At 38.1% G+C, this 24263-nt stretch overlaps 2 long non-coding RNA genes across 2 annotated transcripts in view; one reads left to right on the plus strand and one right to left on the minus strand.

The window, feature by feature from the left end:
- The window catches only part of LOC309626870, a 604516-nt gene that overhangs the window by 195969 nt on the left and 384284 nt on the right, over window positions 1-24263 (plus strand). The gene's annotated exons all lie outside the window — the stretch shown is intronic.
- On the minus strand, window positions 3847-21329 carry LOC309626070. Its single transcript, XR_014242947.1, has 2 exons — window positions 20809-21329; window positions 3847-13507 (listed from the first exon to the last, which is right to left on the minus strand). It is a non-coding gene; the product is annotated as an uncharacterized lncRNA (long non-coding RNA).

Raw genomic sequence — 24263 nt, forward strand, 5'->3', positions numbered from 1 at the left:
TAAATAATTTCCTATTGATTATAGTACAAAGGTAGAGTACCACTTGAAAGTATATCCCAAATATTACTGGGGCCCCCAAGTGGCATAGTGTCAATTATGATGAAATTGAGTCCCACTAAAACTGAGTTCCCTCGCCAAGTTTATGATTAATCTCTCTATCCAAAACTTTATTCTCCTTCTCATCCCATCCCTGTTCCCCTCAGGATTGAGGAGTATCAAAGAAAAGTGGGGACTGAAACCAAGCAGGGCCTTCCCAGGTACACAAGCCCCTCCAGGTCCCCCATTTCTTGTTTGCAGAAAAAAGATTTTAGTCTCCTAGGCCTTCCCCTGAGATCCAAGGAGCAAACTCAAGCAGTTAATGATTAGAACAATAGACTCACAGGACTCCTAGTTCCTCCAGAAGGGGTATAGATAACAATCTGATGTATATCTTTGAGCTGTTCTGCAGAAACTAAGACCCCCACCCAGAGGCAGATGGTGACTATGTGATGACCACAAGCACATTGATCCCAGACTAGTTGGAACCAGAAGGTTGAAGACTGACTACTGAGATTCCCAAAACATCACCCTGTTATCTCACCACCAGCTAATCAGAAGAAGGTCCACAAGCTGATCAGATATCCTAAGACCCTCTCCCCTAATACTGTCTTTAAAAACCCTTTCCTAGGACTTCCCCTGGTGGCACAGTGGTTAAGAATCCACCTGCCAATGCAGGGAACCCAGGTTCGATCCCTGGTCCGGGAAGATCCCACATGCCACAGAGCAACTAAGCCTGTGCACCACAACTACTGAAGCCCGTGTGCCACAACTACTGAAGCCTGTGCACCTAGAGCCAGTGCTCCACAGCAAGAGAAGCCACCACAATGAGAAGCCCCCACTCCGCAACGAAGAGTAGCTCCCGCTCACCACAACTAGAGAAAGCCCAGCAACAAAGACCCAATGCAGCCAAAAATTAGTTAATTAATTAAATAAAGTAAAAAAATTTTTTTAAATGCTTTCCTAAAAGCCATTGTGGAGTATAGTCCTTTTGAGCATAAGCTGCCTGTTCTCCTTGCTTGGTGCATTGCAAATAAACCTTTACTTTGCTGCAAACACCTGCTGTAAGGATTTGGCTTTCAGCTCTGTGGCCACACAAGCCCTTGCTTGATAATAAAAGACAATTTTGATTCTCACAATTTTAAAAAATGAAAAATTTCTATCTGTAGTGAAGGGCTTAACTACCTACTTAATATACAGTTAAAAATCTTTAAAATGCTTTAGTTCATCCTGGTAATTCTCACTCTCCTCCTGATGGCAATGCTTCCCCCCAAATTGTCTAACTCAATCCCAAACAAAGGAAGTTCCTAAAACATTGATTTCCTGGTCCCTTCCACTTTCTAGGACTCTTTCTCTTGTTTGAAATTTCTTGCTTTACTCCAAGTTTCTAGCTCTTTCTATTTATTAGCATAATTAACATAACAAAATGTCAGTAGTCCAGCAGTTAGACCCTAAACTTCCTTTAGAAGGGTGGCAAGGAAGAGAGAGAGGGAGGGTAGGAGGGGGAAAGAGAGAGGGAAAGACAGAGAAAAAGAGAAAGATCTGGCCCTGCTCTAAAGGTAAAATTAAGACTGTCACTGAAGAGAGCAAGAAAGAAGATGGGACCTAAGACAGGACCTCTCAGAATAAGGACCATACAAGATAGTCTACTCGTAGGGAAAAAAAAAAAAAAAAAAAAAAAGTACCAATATAACTAAAGCCTCAATTTCATGGACAAACAGAAATTGTTTATTCCAGTAATTGCAAGGTAAAAGCAGGCATGCTCTTTAGGGAAGAGCACATAAAGCCATACTTGAGCCCGTTTTTCAGGTAGTGTAGAGGCCAGCACATCTCTCAGAGTCAATCTCAAGGTCAGGGCTGAGCTGTTAGGTATCCTAAAATGATTATTCTTTCTTGAAACATTTATTCCAGGCCATATTTCCGAAGACAACTTCGACAACAACGCTATCGTCTTGCCATACAGACTTTTTGCTGTCCAGTGCCTTCCTGCTTCACATGTGTACTATTGTTTTGCATGTGTACTCTCCTCCCACTACTGCCTTAGGTAATTATGAGACCCCTTAGTCAAGTGCTTGCATCAGGTGTGGAAGTAAAGACCCTACCTTTATTTATGAAACACAGGACATCTTCCAGAGTTACTTCCCACTGTCAAGGGCAAGAAAATCGCTCTGAGTATATTAGGAACCATTTTGCATTATTGTAACATACAGCTGTAGCTCAACTTGTCTACACTTAAATGCCTGGAAATTTACCCAGAAAAAGCAGTATTTAGTTGCTATGTCATTTAGCCATAAGTATTCATAATTTTTACCTTTTTCCCATGTTTCTTTCACTCTTACATTATCTTTTTGATGTCCACAGGCCATATAAAGAACAAAGAATAATCTTTATTGCAGCGAAAGAAACTCCTTGCAAACTTTACCCAAATGTGCTACAGCATAAAACTACGTGAATTAAAAGAAATTCAATAACCACTAACATGAAACTAGAGAGCTTCCAAGATACAGATCAATATCTCTGTAGTTCAGGAGGTACTTCTACCCATAGTCATGTCAAAACCCAATACTGCTTTTCATTTCCAGTGATGAGAGAGAGGGTAAGAAGAACCTCACTCCTATGGTAACAAGATAAACCTAGATAAAATTTTACTTTTCTATAGGGCTAATCAAGAAAATACTGGTGAACTGAGCAGAACGTTGTAGCAGCTTCTATACCTAGGGATAGACATCTGATCTCGGTAAGAGCAAAGGGAGAGCAGGCATGCTGTAGGCTGGGGAATTTCAGAGATGACTACAGCATTGTATCTCAGTATCAGTTGGAATCTGAAAGAGCCCAAAACATGAACACAAATCACTTGACCCAGTAACTCTCCACCCCAGAAGCAGCTGAGAATGCAGGACTATGAAGCAGAGAGAAAGTGTAATCCTATACAATCTCAGAGCTTCAATCCTATGACCCTACCAGAGTTGAATATAAATGTAGAACAACACCATCTAGTGTTAGAGTCTAATCCCATCCCAGATGAACTACTGACCAGATCAAAGGGACAGTGCTGGTATCGGAGGTTGGGGTTTTGGTTGAATGGAGAAGAATTCAATCCAGTTCAAGTTGCTACCTGTCCAGTTCAACTGGACTACAGGAAAAATCTAAATAATTAGCCCCTTACCCTAACCACATCATGGATAAAGACCTTCAGGCTTTAGAAACTGTTTTTAAAAAAAGAACAGATTAAATAGAGTTGGGAGACCAGAAGGGGGAGCTCTCATGCCCTGCCAGAATAGCACAGCCTGAAGGAAAAAGAGTTTCCTTCCTTCCTAGCAAGGACTCAGTCAATGAAAATCCATAGACTCTTTGTTTACTATAGCCCTCCCAAGTTCTTTTTCCTCTCTATAAATGTGTTCTCCTTCCCTTGCTGTGTGGAAACTTGAATGTGGCTCATCATGGTGGCAGACCTTGAATTCAATTCTCTGCTGGAGAAATATCTGGTAGTCTATGTCACATCTACAAAACAAAACCAAAACACTATAATTCTCTCCACTGTTGTATTATACATAACATCCAGTGTGTAATAAAAAGTTGAGACATGAAAAGAAGTAGGCAGGTGTGACCCATAATCACCAAAAGCACAGCCACACCCTGATCAAGTGGGATTTATCACAGGGATGCAAGGATTCTTCCATATATGCAAATCAATCAATGTGATACACCATATTCACAAATTGAAGAATAAAAACCATATGATCATCTCAATACATGCAGAAAAAGCTTTTGACAAAGTTCAACACCCATTTATGGTAAAAAAAAAAAAAAAAAAAAAAAAAAAAACCCTCCAGAAAGTGGGCTTAGAGGGAACATACCTTAACATAATAAAGACCATATATGACAAACCTACAGCTAACATCATACTCAGTGGTGAAAAGCTGAAAGCATTTCCTCCAAGATCAGGAGTAAGACAAGGATGTCCACCCTCACCACTTTTATTCAACATTGTTTTGGAAATCCTAGCCATGGCTATCAGAGAAGAAGAAATAAAAGGAATCCAAATCAGAAAAGAAGTAAAACTATCACTATTTGCAGAGGACATGATACTATACATAGAAAATCCTAAAGATGCCACCAGGAAACTACTAGAGCTCATCAGTGAATTTGGTAAAGTTACAGGATATAAAATTAATGCACAGAAATCTCTTGCATTCCTATACACTAATAACAAAAGATCAGAAAGAGAGATTAAGGAAACAATCCCATTTACCATTGCATCGAAAAAGAATAAAATACCTAGGAATAAACCTACCTAAAGAGGCAAAAGACCTGTTGCAGAAAACTAAAAGATACTGATGAAAGAAATCAAAGATGACACAAACAGATGGAGAGATATACCATGTTCTTGGACTGGAAGAATCAATATTGTGAGAATGACTATACTACCCAAAGCAATCTACAGATTCAATGCAATCCCTATCAAATAACAAATGGCATTTTTCACAGAATTAGAACAAAAATTTTTACAATTTGTATGGAAACACAAAAGATCATGAATAGCCAAAGCAATCTTGAAGAAAAACAGAGCTGGAGGAATCAGGCTCCCTGACTTCAGACTATATTACAAAGTTTCAGTAATCAAGACAGTTTGGTACTGGCACAAAAACAGAAACATAGATCAATGGAACAGGATAGAAGCCCAGAGATAAACCCATGCACTTATGGTCACCTAATCTATGACAAAGGAAGCAAGAATATACAATGGAGAAAAGACAGTCTCTTCTATATGGATAGCTACATGTAAAAGAATGAAATTAGAACACTCAATAACACCATACACAAAAATAAACTCAAAATGGATTAAATACCTAAATGTAAAGCCAGATACTATAAAACTCTTAGAGGAAAACATAGGTAGAACACTCTGTCATAATCACAGCAAGATCTTTTTTGATCCACCTCCTAGAGTAATGAAAATAAAAACAAAAATAAACAAATGGGACCTAATGAAACTTAAAAGCTTTCCCACAGCAAAATAAACTATAAACAAAACAAAGAGAAAACCCTCAGAATGGGAGAAAATATTTGCAAATGAAGCAACTGACAAGGAGTTAATCTCTAAAATTTACAAACAGCTCATGCAGCTCAATATCAAAAGACAACCCGAACAAAAAATGGGCAGAAGACCTAAATAGACATTTCTCCAAAGAAGACATACAGATGGTTAAAAAGCACATGAAAAGATGCTCAACTTCACTAATTATTAGAGAAATGCAAATCAAAACTACAATGAGGTGTCACCTCACACTAGTCAGAATGGCCATGATCAAAAACTCTACAAACAATAAATGCAGGAGAGGGTGTGGAGAAAAGGGAACCCTCTTGCACTGTTGGTGAGAATGTAAATTGATACAGCCACTATGGAGAACAGTATGGAGGTTCCTTAAAAAACTAAAAATAGAACTACCATACGTCCCAGCAATTCCAGTACTGGGCATATATCCGGAGAAAACCATAGTTCAAAAAGATGCATGCACCCCAATGTTCATTGCAGCACTATTCACAATAGCCAGAACATGGAAGCAACCTAAATGTCCATTGACAGAGGAATGGATAAAGAAGATGTCATACATATATACAATGGAATATTACTCAGCCATAAAAAAATAACAAAATAATGCCATTTGCAACAACATGGATGGACCTAGAGATTCTCATACTGAGTGAAGTAAGTCAGACAGAGAAAGATATCATTTGGTATCACTGATATGTGGAATCTTAAAAAAAAGGCTACAAATGAACTTATCTACAAAACTGAAATAGAGTTACAGATGTAGAAAATAAAGTTATGGTTACTGGGGGGTAAGGGGAGGGGGAGGAATAAATTGGAAATTGGGATTGACACATACACATTACCATATATAAAATAGATGGCTAATAAGGACCTACTGTATAGCACAGGGAACTCTACTCAATACACTGTTATGGCCTACATGGGAAAAGAATCTAAAATAGAATGGATATATGTATTTGTACAATAGATTCACTTTGCTGTACACCTGAAACTAACACAACCTTGTAAATCAACTATACGTCAATAAAAATTTTTTTAAAGAAGAAAAGCATAGCCAATAAAAACCACAAAAGAATTGGTAGCTAAGGACTTTAAATCCACTACTATAAAAAAGTTAAAGAATTTATAGGAAAATATGAATACGTGAAAAGAGGGTATTTCAGCAGAGAAATGTAAACTGAAATATAGAAAACCTAGAGCTGAACAAATAGAGTATCTAAAATAAAACGTTCATTGGATAGCTTAGAAGCAGATTGAAAACTGCATGTAGAAATTTGTTTAGTGGCCAGAAATTAATCCCAACACAGTAGGCGTATCCTTTTGTGATGTGACTTTGCCACTCTTCTCATACAGAGATGGGAGAGTATTTCTACACCCCTTAAATATAAAATGGCTTTGCAGCTTTCTTTGACTAAAAAAATGCAGTAGCAGTTATGTTAGTTTTTCTTCTAAGGCCTTAACCTGAGGCTAGACCTAAAGAGATATTGAACGTCTTGGCAAGCGATGAGGAAGCCTGGGATGAAACACCATGTGACAAAGAGATACAACCCTCTCCCAGCTGAGCTTAACTTCCAGCCAATGCCCCTGCTGAATGAAGCTATATGTGTGAATTTAGATGCATCCAGCAGAAGAACGTACAGTCAACATATACACTTCTGACAAATTATAATCTGATAATGTTTTAAGCCACTAAGTTTCATAGTGGTTTATAACAATAGATTATTAATACACTGCAGATAAAAAGATCAGTCAATTTGACTCTAGTTCAATAGATGTTACCCAGACTGAAGCAAAGAGATAATAGGTAGAGAATAAGTAACGCTCAAGAACCCCAAGCTGGATAAATCCAGGGAAAACCACACCTGGGAACATTATAGGCAAACTGCTAAAAAATAGAGAAAATTTTAAAACCACTCACAGGAAAAAACAGCAGCATTACATAGATGAACACTAGATCGAGAAAGAAAGTTAATTTCTCATCAGACACAATGAAGGCCAGAAAGCAGTGGAAAGATATCCAATGACAAAATATTCCAGCAAATAAAAATATTTGTGTGCATCTACATGCACATACACACATATATATGCATATGTATGTTATATGTGTATACCCACACAGAATCTTTTTTAAATGTCAGGTTGATTGAGGTATAATTTATGTACAGTAAACTTCACTCAGTCATCCTTCTTAGGTATAGAGTTGGAAGATCTGTGAGCAATTCTCTCATTCCCCTTTGTTATCAATCACTACTCCCACCCCCTAACCCAGCAGTGATCTGATTTCATCTCTATAGTCTGGCCTTTCCAGATGTCGTATAAATTCAGTCTTAGAGTATGTAATCTTTTGTGTTCAAGTTTTTTTTTTTTTAGCATAATGCAGATGACACTCATGCATGGTGTTGCCTATATTACTAATTTAACCATTTTTATTATTGAATAGGATTTCATTGTATGAATGAGCCAAAATTTGTTTATTCATTCACCTGCTGATGAGAATTTGGGTTGCTTCTAGTTTTGGACAATTATGAATCAGACTGCTATAAACATTTTTCTACCAAATTCTTCTGGTGACATGTTTTTATTTCTCTTGAATAAATACCCAAGAGTAAAATTGTTAGGTTACATAGTAAGTGTATGTTTAAAATGTTATAAGAAACTGCTGAACTGTTTTCCAAAGTAATGCTACCATTCTGAATTCCCACTAGCAAAGTCTAAGAGCTATGAGACTTCCAGTTGCTCCACATCCACTTGGCACTTGATATTTTAATTTTAATCATTATAATAGATATGTAATGACATCTCATTGTGGTTTTAATTTGCAAGTCTTCGATGACTAGTGATGTCAGGGATTTTTTAATTTGTCATCTCTCTCTTTTGAAATGTCTGTTCAAATCTTTTGTGATTTTAGAGGGTATTTGTTTTCTTATTGAGTTGTGTAAATTCTATATGTATTCTGGATGTATATCCTTGGTCAGGTACATATTTTGTAAATTTTTTCTTGAAGTCTGTGTCTTGTCTTTGTATTTAATGTCTTTCAAGAAGAAAAGTATTTCATTTTGATGGACTTTAATCCACACTAATTTTGTTTACAGTTTATCCTTTTCATGTTTTCTAAGTCATTGCCTAACTCAAGACCACAAAGATTCTCTCCTGTACTCTCAGGAAATTTTGTAGTTTTAAGTTTTACATTTAGGTCTGTGATATACTTAGTGTTCATTTTTGTAAATAAGAGGTATAGGTCAGGTTTACTTTTCTATATATGGATGTCCAAGTGTTTTGACACCATTTGTAAAAAAGACTATTATTTCCTTATTGAGTTACCTTGTCATCTCCGTCAAATTTTTTTAAAAATTAATTGCTCATAGCTGTGTGGGTCTATTTCCGAATTTCCTATTCTATTCCAAAGATCTGTATGTCTATCTTTTCACCAGTAACAAAGTATCATGATTTCTGCCCAAATAAGTACTCCAAATGGTAGGTATAAAACAGTCAAATATATGACAACAATAGCACTAAAGATGAGAAGTTGGGATAAATAGGATTATAGTTTTACAAAGTTCACACATTGTGATCTTCTTGAAGATAGACTATGGTAAGTTAACTAAGTACACTGTATTCTCTAGAGCCACCACTTAGAGATATAGCTTTAAACCACACCAAAAAAAATCAATAGGAAAGATAAAAATACTAAAAAAAAAAAAAAAAAGATACAAAATTCAAATTACCCAGGAGATGGAAGAGAAGGATCTCTCTCTTACTTTAGACCTGAATTTCCAATTTCCTACTGTGTGGTATCAAAGGATGCTGTACATCTCCAGAATATCCTTCAACATTCACTAAGTATTTACTGAGTATCTACTCTAATCTAAATATTGTGCTAGGCACTGAGTAAAATAGTGATGAATAAAATAGGCATGGACCTTGACTTCATGGAGCTCAGAATCCAATGGGGAGACAAACATTGAAAACACCTACAAATATCATTTCAAATTCTGAGAAACACAATTAGAAATCAAGCAACAGGGCTTCCCTGGTGACACAGTGGTTAAGAATCTGCCTGCCAATGCAGGGGACACGGGTTCGAGCCCTGGTCCAGGAAGATCCCACATGCCATGGAGCAACTAAGCCTGTGCGCCACAACTACTGAGCCTGAGCTCTAGAGCCTGTGAGCCACAACTACTGAGCCTGTGAGCCACAACTACTAAAGCCCACGCACCTAGAGCCCATGCTCCACAACAAGAGAAGCCACTGCAATGAGACGCCACCGCACTGCGACAAAGAGTAGCCCCCGCTCGCCGCAACTAGAGAAAGCCCACATGCAGCAACGAAGACCCAACACAGCCAAAAATAAATAAAATAAATAAATTTATTTTAAAAAAAAGAAATCAAGCAACAGGGCTCTATAAGATCTCATGAAGAACAAATGCAGTGAGCATAGTAGACAATACCGGGGTTCAAATCACTGATATTGCCAGTTTTCTTTTCCTTCCAGGCCTATGGGAGAATTACATTTCCCTGGCCCCTTAAAATTACATGTGCCAGTGCTTTGTCCAATGAAATGTAGGCAGAAATGATGCATCATTTCTAGGCAGCAGCATTTAAGAACAAAAATTTTTTTAGTATTTTTATTGGCGTATAATTGCTTTACAATGTTGCGTTAGTTTGTGCTGTAAAACAAAGTGAATCAGCTATATGTATAGATATATCCCCATATCTCCTTCCTCTTAAGCCTCCCTCCCACCCTCCCTATCCTACCCTTCTAGATCGTCACAAAGCATCAAGCTGATCTCCCTGTGCTATGAAGCAGCTTCCCACTAGCCATCCATTTTACATTTGGTAGTGTATATATGTCAATTCCTCTCTCTCACTTCATCCCAGTTTCCCCTTCCCCCCGTGTCCTCAAGTCCGTTCTCTACGTCTGGGTCTTTATTCCTGCCCTGCCACTAGGTTCATCAGGAAGTGTTTTTGAACCAGTTCAAAATCTTCCTTGTGCTCTTCCCCTGCCTCAGAATAAGAAACATCATGTTGAACTTAGAGCATCTGGGAGATTGAGATTGACATATATACACCAATATGTATAAAATAGATAACTAATAAGAACCTACTGTATAAAAATAAAATAAAATAAAATTCAAAAAAAAGAAAGAATTTGGAGCATCATTCAATGGTGAATGAAATAAGTCACTGTTGTTTTAGGGTTGTTAAAAACAGAATAATCTAGTCTAATCTGACTGATACATTGAGTATAGACAGCTTTTTACACCAAGACCCAAAAGATAAATAGGACATAGGGAGAAAGGGGTGGGGGAGATGAGGGAAGTATTCTCAGCAAAGGGAATAGCAAATCCAAAACTTTGAAGAAATAATGCTATTGGTTCATTTGCGAAATGGAAAGAACACCAGGAGGGTATGACATAGTGAGCAATGGGGAAAATATGGAAGGATAAGGGTGGAGAAGTTTTCCAAGGACAGACTATTCAGGATATTAGAGACTGTGTTCAATATTTTAGATTTTCTCCCAGATGCAGAATTCCCTTGAGGTTCTTACATACTACAGAAATGTTTAAATTTTTAATTGTCTCTCTCTGGACATTGTGGGAAGAATGGATTAATAGTGGGGGAGACAGAGTGGAAGAAACAGGACACACTGGGAGACCATCTTAGTAGTCAGCAGGAAATGTCATGGCTTGCAGAAGGCAGCCACAGTAGAAACAGAGAACAGGGTGGATTTTGGAATTGGAATTGGCAAATTTGATAAGGGATTGAATGTAAAGTGACAGAGAGCAAGGTATCAAGAATGACTGTCCAATGACTGGCTCCTGAAGCAGGTTGGTTGGTGGGAAAGATGAGTGACCAGGCAAGGCAAAAGGCCTGATGAAAATACAGAACACTGTCTGGGACATGTTAGATTTGGGAGAACTATGGGGTATCCAAGAAAAGGGTCTAGCAGGAAACTGGATACAGGAATCTAAATCTAAGAAGAATTGCATGGTTTAGTAACAAATTTAGGAATCACTGGCATTTTAAGCCAACGAAATAGATGGTCTTAAGTTAGGAGAGGACAGAAGGTGAGATGCAAAAATAATAATAATAATAAACTACAATGCTAAAGAACACCAACACTTAGAAGTTTTTAGTGGAAGAGGGGCTAGCAAATAAGATTAAGTAGTAGTCAAAGAGGTGGAAGGAAAACCCGGAGAAGGAAGAATCGTAATTCAAGAGACCAATGTTTCAATGGGGAAAAAGAGATTAGAAATTTCAAGATACTTACGGACTCAATTTTTCATGAAGTGTGAAAAATAAATATAATTTCTCACTTTAGGAAGATCAATTAGGTAACGTGTTGAAAGTGAAATCAAGACTGGGCTGACTTGAAGAATGACTGAAAATGGAAAATGAAGATGGCAATGTTGACAACTTTCTATCAGAGAGGCTAAGTTATAAAACAGAGAGACAGAGGCCAGTTTGATGGGAGGTGATATGGTTTCAAGGGAAGATTTTTATTGTGTTTTGTTTTCTAATGGGAGAGACAAGAGCATGTTCAAAAGTTAGTGAGACATATCCTGAACAACAGAACTCATGTTCCTTCCCCTTTACTCCCCAAGCCATATCCCCACATAATCACACACCTAATCAGTTACCAAATCCTGTTGCTTCCATCCTTAAAATGTCTTGAATCCCTTCCTTTTTCTCCATCCCTACTGTCTCAGCACTAATTAAAGTTTTTTATGTCTCTAACCAAAGCTTTTATTACAGCATCTACCCAGAGTTAACCAAACTGCAAGTTTAAGGGTACAGTATTGCAGACTGACAAGTCAGCCCACAGCTTCTGACCCCCAAAAGCAAGAAATTAGGGTACGACTACAAAGTTAGAGGGAAAAGTTCATACCAGATCATCATCATTTCTGACACCAATTGCAAGTTTGGGAGTTTCCCAAAATCATCCTCAGTTTTGAAAATTCATTAGAAAACTCACAGAATTCATTGAAACCTATAGTACTCATAGTTACATTTATTACCTTAAAAAGTATACAAATTAGAACCAGTTGAAGGGAAAGAGGAATAGGGCAGAGTATAGATGGATTCCAAATGTGAAGTTTCAGCTGTTCTCAGAATTCCAACACCCTAACAGCATCATTGTATGACAATACACATGGCGTTTTGCCAACCCAGGAAGCTTACTCCAGCTTCAGTGTCCTACATTATATTAGGGCTTTATTACATAGGCATGATTCGTGCCCACATGGTTGAACTCCATGCCCTCTAAGATTGGCCCTGGCTTCCATCTCCAGGCTAATATCTCTATTCCACACAATCCATCAGACTAGCTCTTCCCTCCAAGATTCATGCTTTTTCATGTTTCCATGCTTTTGTACATGTTGGTCTCTCTGCCTGGTCTGACCTCTCCATTCACCACTCCCTCATATTCCTTAATTTTCTGATATTTAGTCATCTTTTGAAACTCATAATATCACCTCCTCTGGGAAACTTTTCCAGATTCCTTTAGCTCTAACTAGCTTCTCCATATTCTCCCATGTTACTGTTATACTCTTTTAAATAAACACTTACCAAAATTGTGCGTTTCTTCCACCAGACCTTTAGAACAAAACTATTATGCCATATGAACAAGTTCTAACAACATCTGGCATATGTTAGAAGTTTAATAAACGTTTAAGTGTATGAATGGGTAAGTCAGTGAATGAATGATCTAAGACAAAGACCAGGCCCTTTTGAATGGCATTCAAGACCCTTCACAGTTGAGCCCCAAGCTATACTTTCAGCCTCATCTTCTGCTATCTTACAAATGTACCCTGTACAATATCTAAGTGCATGTCCATCCAATATACTGTGTATTGCCATAGTTCTGTGAGATTATTCCAGTCAGTCTCAGTGTGAACTCTCTTCTCTTCCAGCATCCCATCCCACTGTTTACTTGTAAAATCTCTGTTTTCTAAGGCTCAGCTCAAATATCATCCCTATGTATAGGTTTCCGTAGTTCTGCCAATGCTCCAATCTCTATCCCATAATGCCTGCAGAGATGAATTTCATTTACTCCAAAATATGAAGGAATCAAAGCCATAAATGCAAAATCAGGCAATGCTAAACGGGTGAGTTTGGCATGGAGTAATTACATGGGTTTGTCACTTGCCAAGAACCTCCTGAAGATAGTCCTACGTCACACTTCACACTGACTCCATCACGTACTGGGTGTTTGACACATGCAAATATCTCTGGGCCCCAGATTCCTCATCTGGAGGAATGAAAACATCTACCTCATAGAGTCAGTGTGAAGATTAAATCAGTCCATGTACTAGGTGAATACTCAGTGATGGTTCCCTTTCCTTTCCGTTATTCCAATACAGGGCAAAACTAAATTTCTTAACTCTAGAACATAAATGGCCAAAAAGTCAATCTCTCTGTCCTTAATAGGGAAATTGGCATATATATTCTCCCTCAGCCTAGTGACATTTTAACATTTACTCAAGTCACAAGGTTCCCAGATCTTTCCCTCTTCTCAGCCAAAATGAGAAATGCCCGTGACATGACTATTGCCCTTGCCATTGCATTTTAACTTTTTGTTAATTTCAACCTAACTAGACAAGACAGTGTATCTGTTGCCAAGTTTTCTTCTCCCTTGAAAAAAAAAAAAGAAGCCATGACGACTTTTTGTTATCAACACTGTCCTCTTTTATGCTCTTCCAGCAACTTAGATCTCTACTGGTACTGTCTGGAAGAGAAACTAGTCTAACCTCACCCCATAAATTGGAAAAGTGAAGGATGAGATGATCTACGTCTCCAAGGTGAAATGCCTTTGGTCATTCATAGACTTACTGGGAGAGGCATCTGGAGCCAACAGAAGCCATGCTAATCTCCCAAGGGAAAAAAGACCATAATAGAAGCAGTGACCACAGCATCGATCACTTGATTAATACGTGTCTTATTCATCCCATTCTGCTTATTTCAGAATTCTTTTACATGAACTAGTCTCATAGTCACCCTAAGAGGAGGTAGGGCGAGTAATACCCGTGTTTTATGAGGAGAGTGAAGCACAGAGAAGACATGTGGCTTGACTAAAGTGTCACAGCTGGTTGTTATCAGATCCAAGAACAAAGCTGAGGTCCCCTGACTTCCAGATCCAGATTACTCTCAGCAGTTAGTATTAAAAATATTAATTTTTCTATCACTCTACTTCTTCATTCTGTCCTATCCTCAGATTATGTTTTAATAAACCAGCTATAGTGTTTTAGTATCCAACTCCCTCATGTTTGTATATCAAGGAATTAACATTGGAACTTTCCTTTAAGCCAATCAGCTGGAAATTATCAGGCTTCAAAAGTGTCAGCTCTTCTCATTCACAGTTGTTCATTTTTTTGTTTTTTTTTAATACCAAAACTGTGGTCTCCAGGGAGTTTCCTCCTAATACTACTCCTGAATTTTTTCTTTATTCTATTATTCTGTTGTTTTATCTATAAGGAAGTGATACTTCTTTTAAGAAAGATCCAGTACAAGCCTATAAAGATATTCAGACATAACTAATCAATTGATTTAGCAAGTGTCCTCCAGAAATTTTCTTAAGCGTGTCTTTGATTTTTTAACTTGTTTATATTCACTTTCCTTTGTGCTGTTTTGAGGTTCTGTAGCGGGAAAACAAGGGAAGGACTTTGTGTGCACAGCTGAGAGCATAAGAGGAAAGTGGATAGAGCAACAATTTTATGCCAGATTCCATGAGGAGGGAAGAGGTTCCAGAGTAATCTTAGCAGCTCTGGTCAAAATGTTACATAATTTCTTCAATGAGAAATTACAAATGGCAAACAGATACATGAAAAAATGCTCAACATCACTAAACATCAGGGAAATGCAGATCAAAACCACAATGAGATATCACCTCACACCTGTTAGGAGGCTTATTATTTAAAAAACATAAAGATAAGTTTTGGTGAGAATTTAGAGAAATTGGAACCCTTGTATACTGTTGGTGGGAAAGTACAATGTAACTGCTGCTATGGAAAACAGTATGAAGTTTCCTCAAGAAAAGTAAAAACTGAATTACCATATGATCCAGCAATCCCACTGCTGGGTACATATCCTAAAGAATTGAAAGCAAGATCTTGAAGGGATAACTGCCCTCCCATGTTCATTACAATATTATTTACTATAGCCAAGATATAACAACCCAACTGTCCATCAGCAGAGAAATGGATAAAGAAAATATGATAAATACATACAGTGGAACATCATCTATCCTTTAAAAAGATGGAAATCCTTCCACACGTGACCACGTATATCAAGCTGAAGGGCACTGTGCTAAGTGAAACTAGCTGGTCACAGAAATACAAATACTACATTAGTCTACTTACATGAAGTATTTAGTCTAACTCATAGAAACAGTAGAATGGGGTTTCCTGGAACTAAGGGAAAGGGGAAGTGGGGAGTTGCTGTTCAATGGGTATAAAGTTTGTTATAAAAGATAAGTTCTAAAGATCTGCTGTACAACATGGTGCCTATAATTAACAGTATGATGCTGTACACTTACAAATTGGTTAACAGGAATTAGGGAAATGCAAATAAAAACCACAGTGAAATATCTCCTCACATCCATTAGAACAGCTATTATCAACAAGACAAGAAATAACAAGTGTTGGAGAGGATGTGGAGAAAATGAATACTTGTACACTGTTGGTGGCATTCTAAAGTGTTGCTCACTATGGAAAACATTATGGGGATGCCTCAAAAAAAGAACTACCACATGATCCAGCTGTTTCATTTCTGGGTATTTATCCAAAGAATATGAAAACACTAATTTGAAAAGATATATGCAGCATTATTTACAATAACCAAGATATGCAAACAACCTATGTGTCCATCAATGGATGAATGGATAAAGAAGATGTGCTTGATACACACACACACAAAATGGAATGCTACTCAGCCATAAAAAGAATGAAATCTTGCCATTTTCTACAACATGGATGGACCTTGAGGGTATTATGCTAGGTGAAATAAGTCAGAAGGAAAAAGATACTGTATGATTTCACTTACTTTTGGAAACTGAAAAAGCAAAACATAAAAACAAACTCAAAGATAGAGAGCGTATCAGTGATTACCAGAGAAAACGGGGCTGGGCAAAAGGGGTGAAGGTGCGTATGGTGATGGATGGTGACTTCTGGGGGTTATTACTTTGTGGTGTATACAGATGTCAAATTATAATACTGTACACCTGAACACATATATAATTTTTAAAAACTGGTTGAGAGGGTAGACTTCACGTTGTGTGTGCTTATCACAGTAAGAAAACATTTCATAGAATGGGGGAGAGCAGCCCTCTCTAGCTGGGTTCCATGAGAACAAGGGATCCCAGGGTATTCCTTACAGCTCAGAGGTTAAAACGCTGCATAGAGTGGGGAAGAGGAACACTCTTCCTCCTCATGGGCAAGATACAGTGCAGTCCCAAGGCAAGAAGAACCACGCTGGAACTGCTAGTGTAGACAGCACGAGGCACAGCAGCAGAGATCCCTGAGATCACGAGCGTCAGCACTATCCTGCAAGAACCAGAAAGCACTGGTCATGTGCCCTCCACACAGCTGCAAGGGCAGGAGAAAGGGGAAGAGGAGGACAGAGCCTGAATTTAAAAGGAACTGAGAGCACTGTCTGTGAGCATGTGCTATGTTCCTGCGGACTGCCAGAAATATCAGAGTTTTTTGGAGCTAAGGAGCTAAGATATATCGTAGGTACATGAACCACTAACTTAAGCCGAGGTGACATTCCTGTCCAAAGGCTGGTAGGACTTTGTCAAATCACACAATAAAATACCACACATGAGTACAGAAAATTTGATTCTTGGAAAGCAAGTTTATCCTAGAAATAGTCATGTATTGAACAAAGCAAGGTTAATAAAACAGCTTTAGGACTTATTACCCTGGGTCCTTTAAGTTGCCTGAATGCTTTTGGAAAATAGACAATACTTTTTTAAAGTCATTTATAGTCTCTCAATGTTGAATGCTGTTATCCAAGAAAATGTGATCATAATTAAGAAATTTTAATACAACTGAGTATTTTTTTAATCCCTTAGAGGATTTTTCCAAAAAAAAATATTCTGTGGAATAAAATATCCCCTATTTTATTTAAATAGACCCAGCTGTTTCTAAAAACTGTACTCTTAATGAGAATAAATACATATATAATTAATTATTCACTTGCACATATAAAGAAAACATTCACTTGGTCAGGACTATTAGTAATAATTAGAGAAATATACCTGATATAATGACACATTTTTATTCCATTTTTTTATAACATTTGGTACAGTGCTAGACTTAAGAATTTCACATTGGTGATGTTATAGGTGAAATTGTGTACCCACCAAATAAAAAAAGTTTAAAAAGATTTGAAGTCCTAACCCCTGGCACTTTAAAATGTGACTTTATTTGGAAATTAGGTCATCAGATACAATTAGTTAAGATGAGGTCATACTGGAGCAGAGTGGCCCCTGCTCCAGTATGACTGATGTCCTTAAGAGATAATGGACACGTAAAGAGAGAAACACAGGGAGAATGCCATGTGGCAAAGGTAGAGACTGGTATTATGTACCTACAAACTAAGGGATGCCAAAGATTGTCAACAAACCACCAGAAGCCAGGAAGAGTGAAGGAAGGATTCAGAGGGAACGTGACACTGTCAACTCCTTGATTTTGGAGTTGTGGCCTCCAGAACTTTGAGACAGTAAATTTCTGTTGTGTTAGGTCACATAGCTTGTGGCACTTCATTAGGCAGCCCTAAGAAACTAATACAGGTGGCAATAAGGCCAGTGGTCGGAGGCTCTTTACTTTCACTGAGCCCCTTGCACCATCCTCTCCTGCCACCTGAGAAACATTAATTGTTCCCGATTCTTCAGTACCTCCCAGTAAATACGTAATCCATGGCCCTAGCCACGTAACTTTGCAAGCTCCCCTCATTAGAGTAGGTGCAAATGCTTCCTCATCCTACTGATGGGCTTGGCATGAGGCTGCTTGGACCAATGAAATGAGGAAAGAAGAGCCAGTGTGCTAGTTTCAAGCTGAGACCTTAAGGAGGCCTGGCAAGTCTCCTACAGTCTTCTTGGTGCTTCTGCCATCCACCATGTAGCCACTAGCCCAGAATAAAAAGACACATGGAACAGACCTGAACCCAAATCATTGCCCATACCAAGGCCCAGTCAAACCAAGCCAAGCCCAAGAAAGCTATAATAGCAAGACCTACAAACGTATCAGTGAGAAATACATATTTTTTTTGATAAGCCTCTGAGCTTTAGGGGTTATTATTAGGCATTATTATTAATAGCTAAGTGAAACATTCACATAATCGTTTTTACTCCTTGCTTGGGTTTCTGCTCCACATTCCTATCTGGTTTCCTGAACTCTAAGCTGAAATCTTCAGATATTCCTGTGTATCATTTCCCCCTAAATCCTTAAAAACACAAACAAACAAACAAACAAACCTGCAGCTCTGAAGAGCCTTAATGAAGGCTATTAGTGAAAGGTATCCTCCACTAGAAAGAGAAGAAGGAAGAGAGTTCATTAAGGATAGGTTATTTTATCCATTCCTCAAGGAAAACCTCACCTTCAAATAGAACAGATGTAATATCTATACATTTCTCCATTTCCTTCTTAGGCATCTCAGAGTGCCCCGCCCTATGACAAGACAGGATAAGCACTACATATATGCTCATAGATTGAACGAAATGGATTTTTGTTCTCTCATTTCATCTATTATATTTGCTAGCAGCCTACAACACTGCAAGCCAGTGGGAAAGCACCCGAGAGTGGCAGTTAGGAGCAAGAATTATGCATCATGGGCTTCCCTGGTGGCGCAGTGGTTAAATATCTGCCTGAGCCCTGGTCTGGGAAGATCCCACATGCCGCGGAGCAACTAGGCCCGTGAGCCACAATTACTGAGCCTGCGCGTCTGGAGCCTGTGCTCCGCAACAAGAGAGGCCGCGATAGTGAGAGGCCGCGCGCCGCGAGGAGGAGTGGTCCCCACTTGCCGCAACTAGAGAAAGCCCTCGCACAGAAATGAAGACCCAACACAGCCATAAATAAATAAATAAATAAATCCAAAGTTAAAAAAAAAACAAAACAAAAAACTGTCAAATACTAAAAATAAATATTAAAAAAAAAAAAAAAAAGAATTATGCATCAAGCTATTCCCTACATTCTAAACCAGAAAGAATGAGATGGCACCGGGTGATAATTTCTGATTGACAGAGCAATTTCTAAATTGGTATCTCAGCCATGACAGGTACACAGATACTCATGCAGATTTGAATACCCTTTTTACAACCTCTGTAACAGCAAAAGTCAGCTAAGGTGACTTGGAAGAAAAATTGCCACTTTTGGCAGGGCAATCAGTGAGGAAGTCTTCAGGGTGAACTTCATTTCTCAGCAGAGGTGAAGTCAATCCAGTTCAGTTTGACTTTCATAGGACATTACACACAAGTTGTTTGTAGGAATATTCAAAGTAGGAATCACCCACAGATCTTGACTTTAATACCTGTTTTCCTTCCTCAGGACATGAATTGGGAAGCAGTAAGTTCCCCCTAGCTGTCAGAACAGTCACTCAAAGCTAAAGGGGAAAAAATAGTTCAGAGTAAGGGTCACAGGACAAGAACATTCTGAAAATTAAACAGAACATAGGTGTCCCACAGGTGAGTCTGCACCTGCACCAAGAGGAAGTGCTACATCAGATGTCCAGAGGTGGCCACTTAAATAGTCAAAAGTTGGAAGAAAAGAGGTAGTGCCGGAGTACTGAGCAGAGCTGGAAATGTGAACCCTTCCTTCCTGCTGTGTGGGAATGACACTAAGTCCCATTTGCTCAGCTTCATGGTACATGATTTCTTTCACATACATTCACATACATTATGGCAATTGGTCCTCACAAAAACCTTGTGAGGTAGGAATGATTACTGTATTAGTTTGCTAGGGCTGCTATAATAAATTACCACTAACTGGGTGGCTTAAAAAAACAAACTTATTCCCTCACACATCTAGAGCCTAAAAACATGAAATCAAAGTGCTGGCAGGGCCATGTTCCTCTGAAACCTCTAGGGGAGGGTCTTTCCTTGCTCCTTCCAGCTGTGGTAACCCCAGGCATTCTTTGGCTTGGAGCTGCATGACTCCAATCTCTGCCTTCATTTTCACAGTACTGGGTTCTCCCTGCGTCTGTCTTCGGACAGTGCTCTCTCCTTCTTGTAATGATAGCAGTCATGTTGGATTACCACTCCCCATCATGACTTCATCTTAACTTGATTTATCTGAGAAAGCCCTACTTCCAAATAAGGTCACATTCCTAGGAACCACTGATTAGAACTCCAACATATCTTTTGGAGGAATACACAGTTCAACCCCTAAAAAGTTAGCCCCATTTCACAGATAAGAAAACTGAGTTTTACAAAGGTCAAGTGATCTAAGTTTACACTGTCAGCAATGAGCACAGCTAGGACTTCAGCCAGGTCAGACTTCTGATCCTGGGTTTTATCCACCGTATGACAAAGCCTTAACAGTTGCCAGCTCCACAGCATTGCTACAGCTATGAGCCCCTTAAGGCTTGATCTAGAAAAAGTGGATCAAGAATGCCATATCCAACAAGGGCTGATGGGCAGAACCCAGTGGGCATCTGCTCAGAAATGGTTTTGAAAATCTCCCTTCCAGTTGGCCAGGTACATCAAGTGACTTGAGGGCCACTACAGGGCCCTGCACACCAGTCACAATGCCAGAATGCCCATGATTCAAGAGTCCTTCCTTTGGGTCTATTCTGTAGTGTCCTATTTGAATATAAATATCCTTGGGCTATTTAGCTTAATCAGGTTTATTTTGTAAATATTACTGACTTTAAGGGTCCTTTCATACATGAAAATCTGTTTACTTACAGAGGTGTTATATGTCATATGGATAAAGGGATGGATGGATAAAGTTATGCCAGGCACTTACTGAGAATACAAAATAATTGAAAACATGGCCTCTGTTCTTAATGTGTTTATATTAGAATAACCATAGTGAAAATAAGATACTTTTCCAAACATAACCAGAAAGATGTATAAGTTGGTGGTACCCAAACTCTGTTGTCCTTCATGATAACTTGGAAGGCCTTTTTTAAAGTAAAATTTCTATTATCAAATGATACTGAATTGGAAAATTTTAGGAATAATCAGAATTTATTATCTAGAAAGCAGTTACAAAAATAAAATATTCTATATAAAAACAACCAGCTTGCAAGAGGGAAGAGATATGGGAACATACATATATGTATAACTGATTCACTTTGTTATAAAGCAGAAACTAACACACCATTGTAAAGCAATTATACTCCAATAAAGATGTTTAAAAAAAAAAAAACCAGCTTGAATATAATTGAAGTGACTTTTACAAGAAAAAGATAAAGTAACTATATATAAAATAGATAACCAAAAAGGACCTCATGTATAACACAGGAAACTATACTCAATATTTTGTAATAAGCTAAAAGGGAAAAGAATCTGAAAAAGAATAGATAGATATAACTCAATCACTTTGCTGTACAACTGAAACATTATAAATCAACTATACTTCAATAAAATAAATAATAACCAAAAGAAGAAAGAAAGAAAAAGATAAAATACCTAGGAGTAAACGTAAGACTGTGTGTCTGGTTCAACATAATGCATTGAACACTCCTTTGTCACTCTAAATCCCTACTAAAATGACAACAAAGTAATAAAAATACACTACCTACATGGATAAAGAGTAGGAGAAAAGAAATAGATGAGCACTGTCAACCAAAGTTTTAGAAATAAAAAGTGGGTATTAAATAGTCCTTAATTAGCTGAACTGATAAAGTGGAATGACTTTGCAAAGCAAACCCTAAACAAGCCACTTTATTGACACGTTCTAGAACCCTAGATGGCCTCCAGAACTGGATGCACCAAATGCCTTTGAAAGGAGGAAAGGCATAAGAATTGGAACAGCCTTACATTTCTTAGGCAAGAGAACTATTTAATTGAACTATATCTATCAAAACTAAATGCACAAAACACTGACTCAGCAATAACATTTACCGTAATATTTTTTCTTATGAGTGTACTCAAATATATGTACAGATATGTGTAAAATGACTTTCATAGTATATTAATTAAAAACTAGAATTAAACTGTTAAATATAATAAACAATGATATATCCATACTGGAATATATCTTTATCAAATGGAATATTTTCAGATAGTAAAGAAAAAAGAGATCTGCATGTGCTCTTAAGAAAAAAAAATCTCCAAGTTTAAAAGAGTTAAAACACAAACAGTGTGTGGTATGCTCCCAACTTAGCCCATTCCCTCATCCTCCTGTGGGAGAAGATTTGATCTCAGCCCATTTAGAGATACTTATCTCTGGACCTCGGTCTACACTGAGGTCCAACAGGTAGATGAATCCATCTGTCTATTGGTCTTTGGAGAAGGCCCTGAACAGAAAAGAAAGGCAAGTGGACCTCTGAATGAAAACTAACATGAAACCCCAAGTCTAGAAAATGGATCAGACAGGGCAACAAGACCTTCACATCCAAGGAAATAATAGTTCTAGGTCTAGTGTGAGGCTGTGTGACCATTCCTCAATCAGCCTCTCCTCCACCAACGCTCAACTAAAGCTTACTAACTCTCAACTACAGGAAGAGAACAACGGGAAAAGACACAACCATGTGGTCAGGGCCCAGCAGCTCTGGGTAAACTTTCAGAAACGTCTGGCCCTGTAGTGGAACAGAAGCTCCCTTCTGTTCAGAGCTGAGGGTTAATACCTAGACATTTTTAGAAGCCACAGAAGCAAAGAACCTGGTCAGCCCAGGACCACAACATAGTCAGGAAGTAAAAGGCAGAAGACAGCATCTCTGATCAGAATAGAGAAACCATTCTGTGCACATGCATGACTTCTGGAAGAAAAGACTAGACTTCTTGTTAATCAAGCAAGAGATTGCTCAGAACATTAAGACTTGTCACACTGTTATAAATGTGACACTCTTGTAGTCAATGTGTCCGGCAAAATAATGGGATGCAAGATAGAAGAAGCATCATAGTTATGGCGTTTATCTTCCATTTTCCCTCCAAATCTACGCTCCATTCTTTTTCATTTTGCTCCATGCTTAGAGAGGCTGGCCTGTGTGGACTTAATCAATTGGTTCCCTTCCCTCAGGGTTCTGGTCTTGGAGAGCCCAGCTAGAGGTCAGAGAAATGAAGGGGAGTGAGGTCAGAATATTTATTTCCCTGGATCTCTCCCATGCAAGGTCATTTCAGGCTGAGGACACACCTCCATCCAACATGCCAGTTCCTGTAGAGGCAGCTCTTCACATAAATCTCCTTCCAGGCTCTGGTAACATTCCCTCCCTCACACCTTCAGCCAAGGACAGTAACTTCCAGATGTCACTCATTTGATGTTTGGCACCATCCCTTGTGGTTTCAACACCCTGCCCATAACTTTTAAATAATCCATGTGTTAAACTCACCTCAAATTATCATCTATTATTGCTGGGGCCATGACTGATATGTGATTTTCAAGGAAAAAACAAACATGTCTTTCTAAATAAGCTTCTGAAAGGATTTTTATCACATGTGATGTAAAATTTTATGGGGAAAATATTGGCCAGTATTAGACATTGACAATGTTTCATAGCAATTCATTCATTCAGTCTGTAAATAATATCCTAGTACATACCAATAACTCTTCTAGATGTTGAGTATAAATCATTAAACAAATAGACAAAGCACCTGCCCTAATGTACCTTCTTCATTACAAAATTAGAAACAAACTGAATCAAAACTGTTAGGTAGTATGAGTGTTAAATATATATATAAGTTACAATAACAGGACAGGGGGGAAAGGAAGGGCTATTTCGGTAAAATTGTCACAGAAGGCTTCTCTCTGCAAGCAAAATTTGAACATAGACATAAGTGAATTGAGGATGTAAATGAAATAATTATAGAGGAAGAATGCTCAAGGCAGGAAGAAAGGGAGTAATATTATCATATTTATATTTTTAAAAATCATTCTAAAAGAACAGGAAGTCTTAGAGCAAACAGACAAAAAAATAAAAGGCATCCAAATAGAAAAGAATTAAAATTGTCTGTTTGCAAATAATATGATCTAACGTACAGAAAATCCTAAATATCCCAAAAAATTACTAG

Source organism: Balaenoptera borealis, assembly GCF_965194805.1.
Source record: "Balaenoptera borealis genome assembly, chromosome: 3".
Classification (NCBI taxonomy): Eukaryota; Metazoa; Chordata; class Mammalia; order Artiodactyla; family Balaenopteridae; genus Balaenoptera; species Balaenoptera borealis.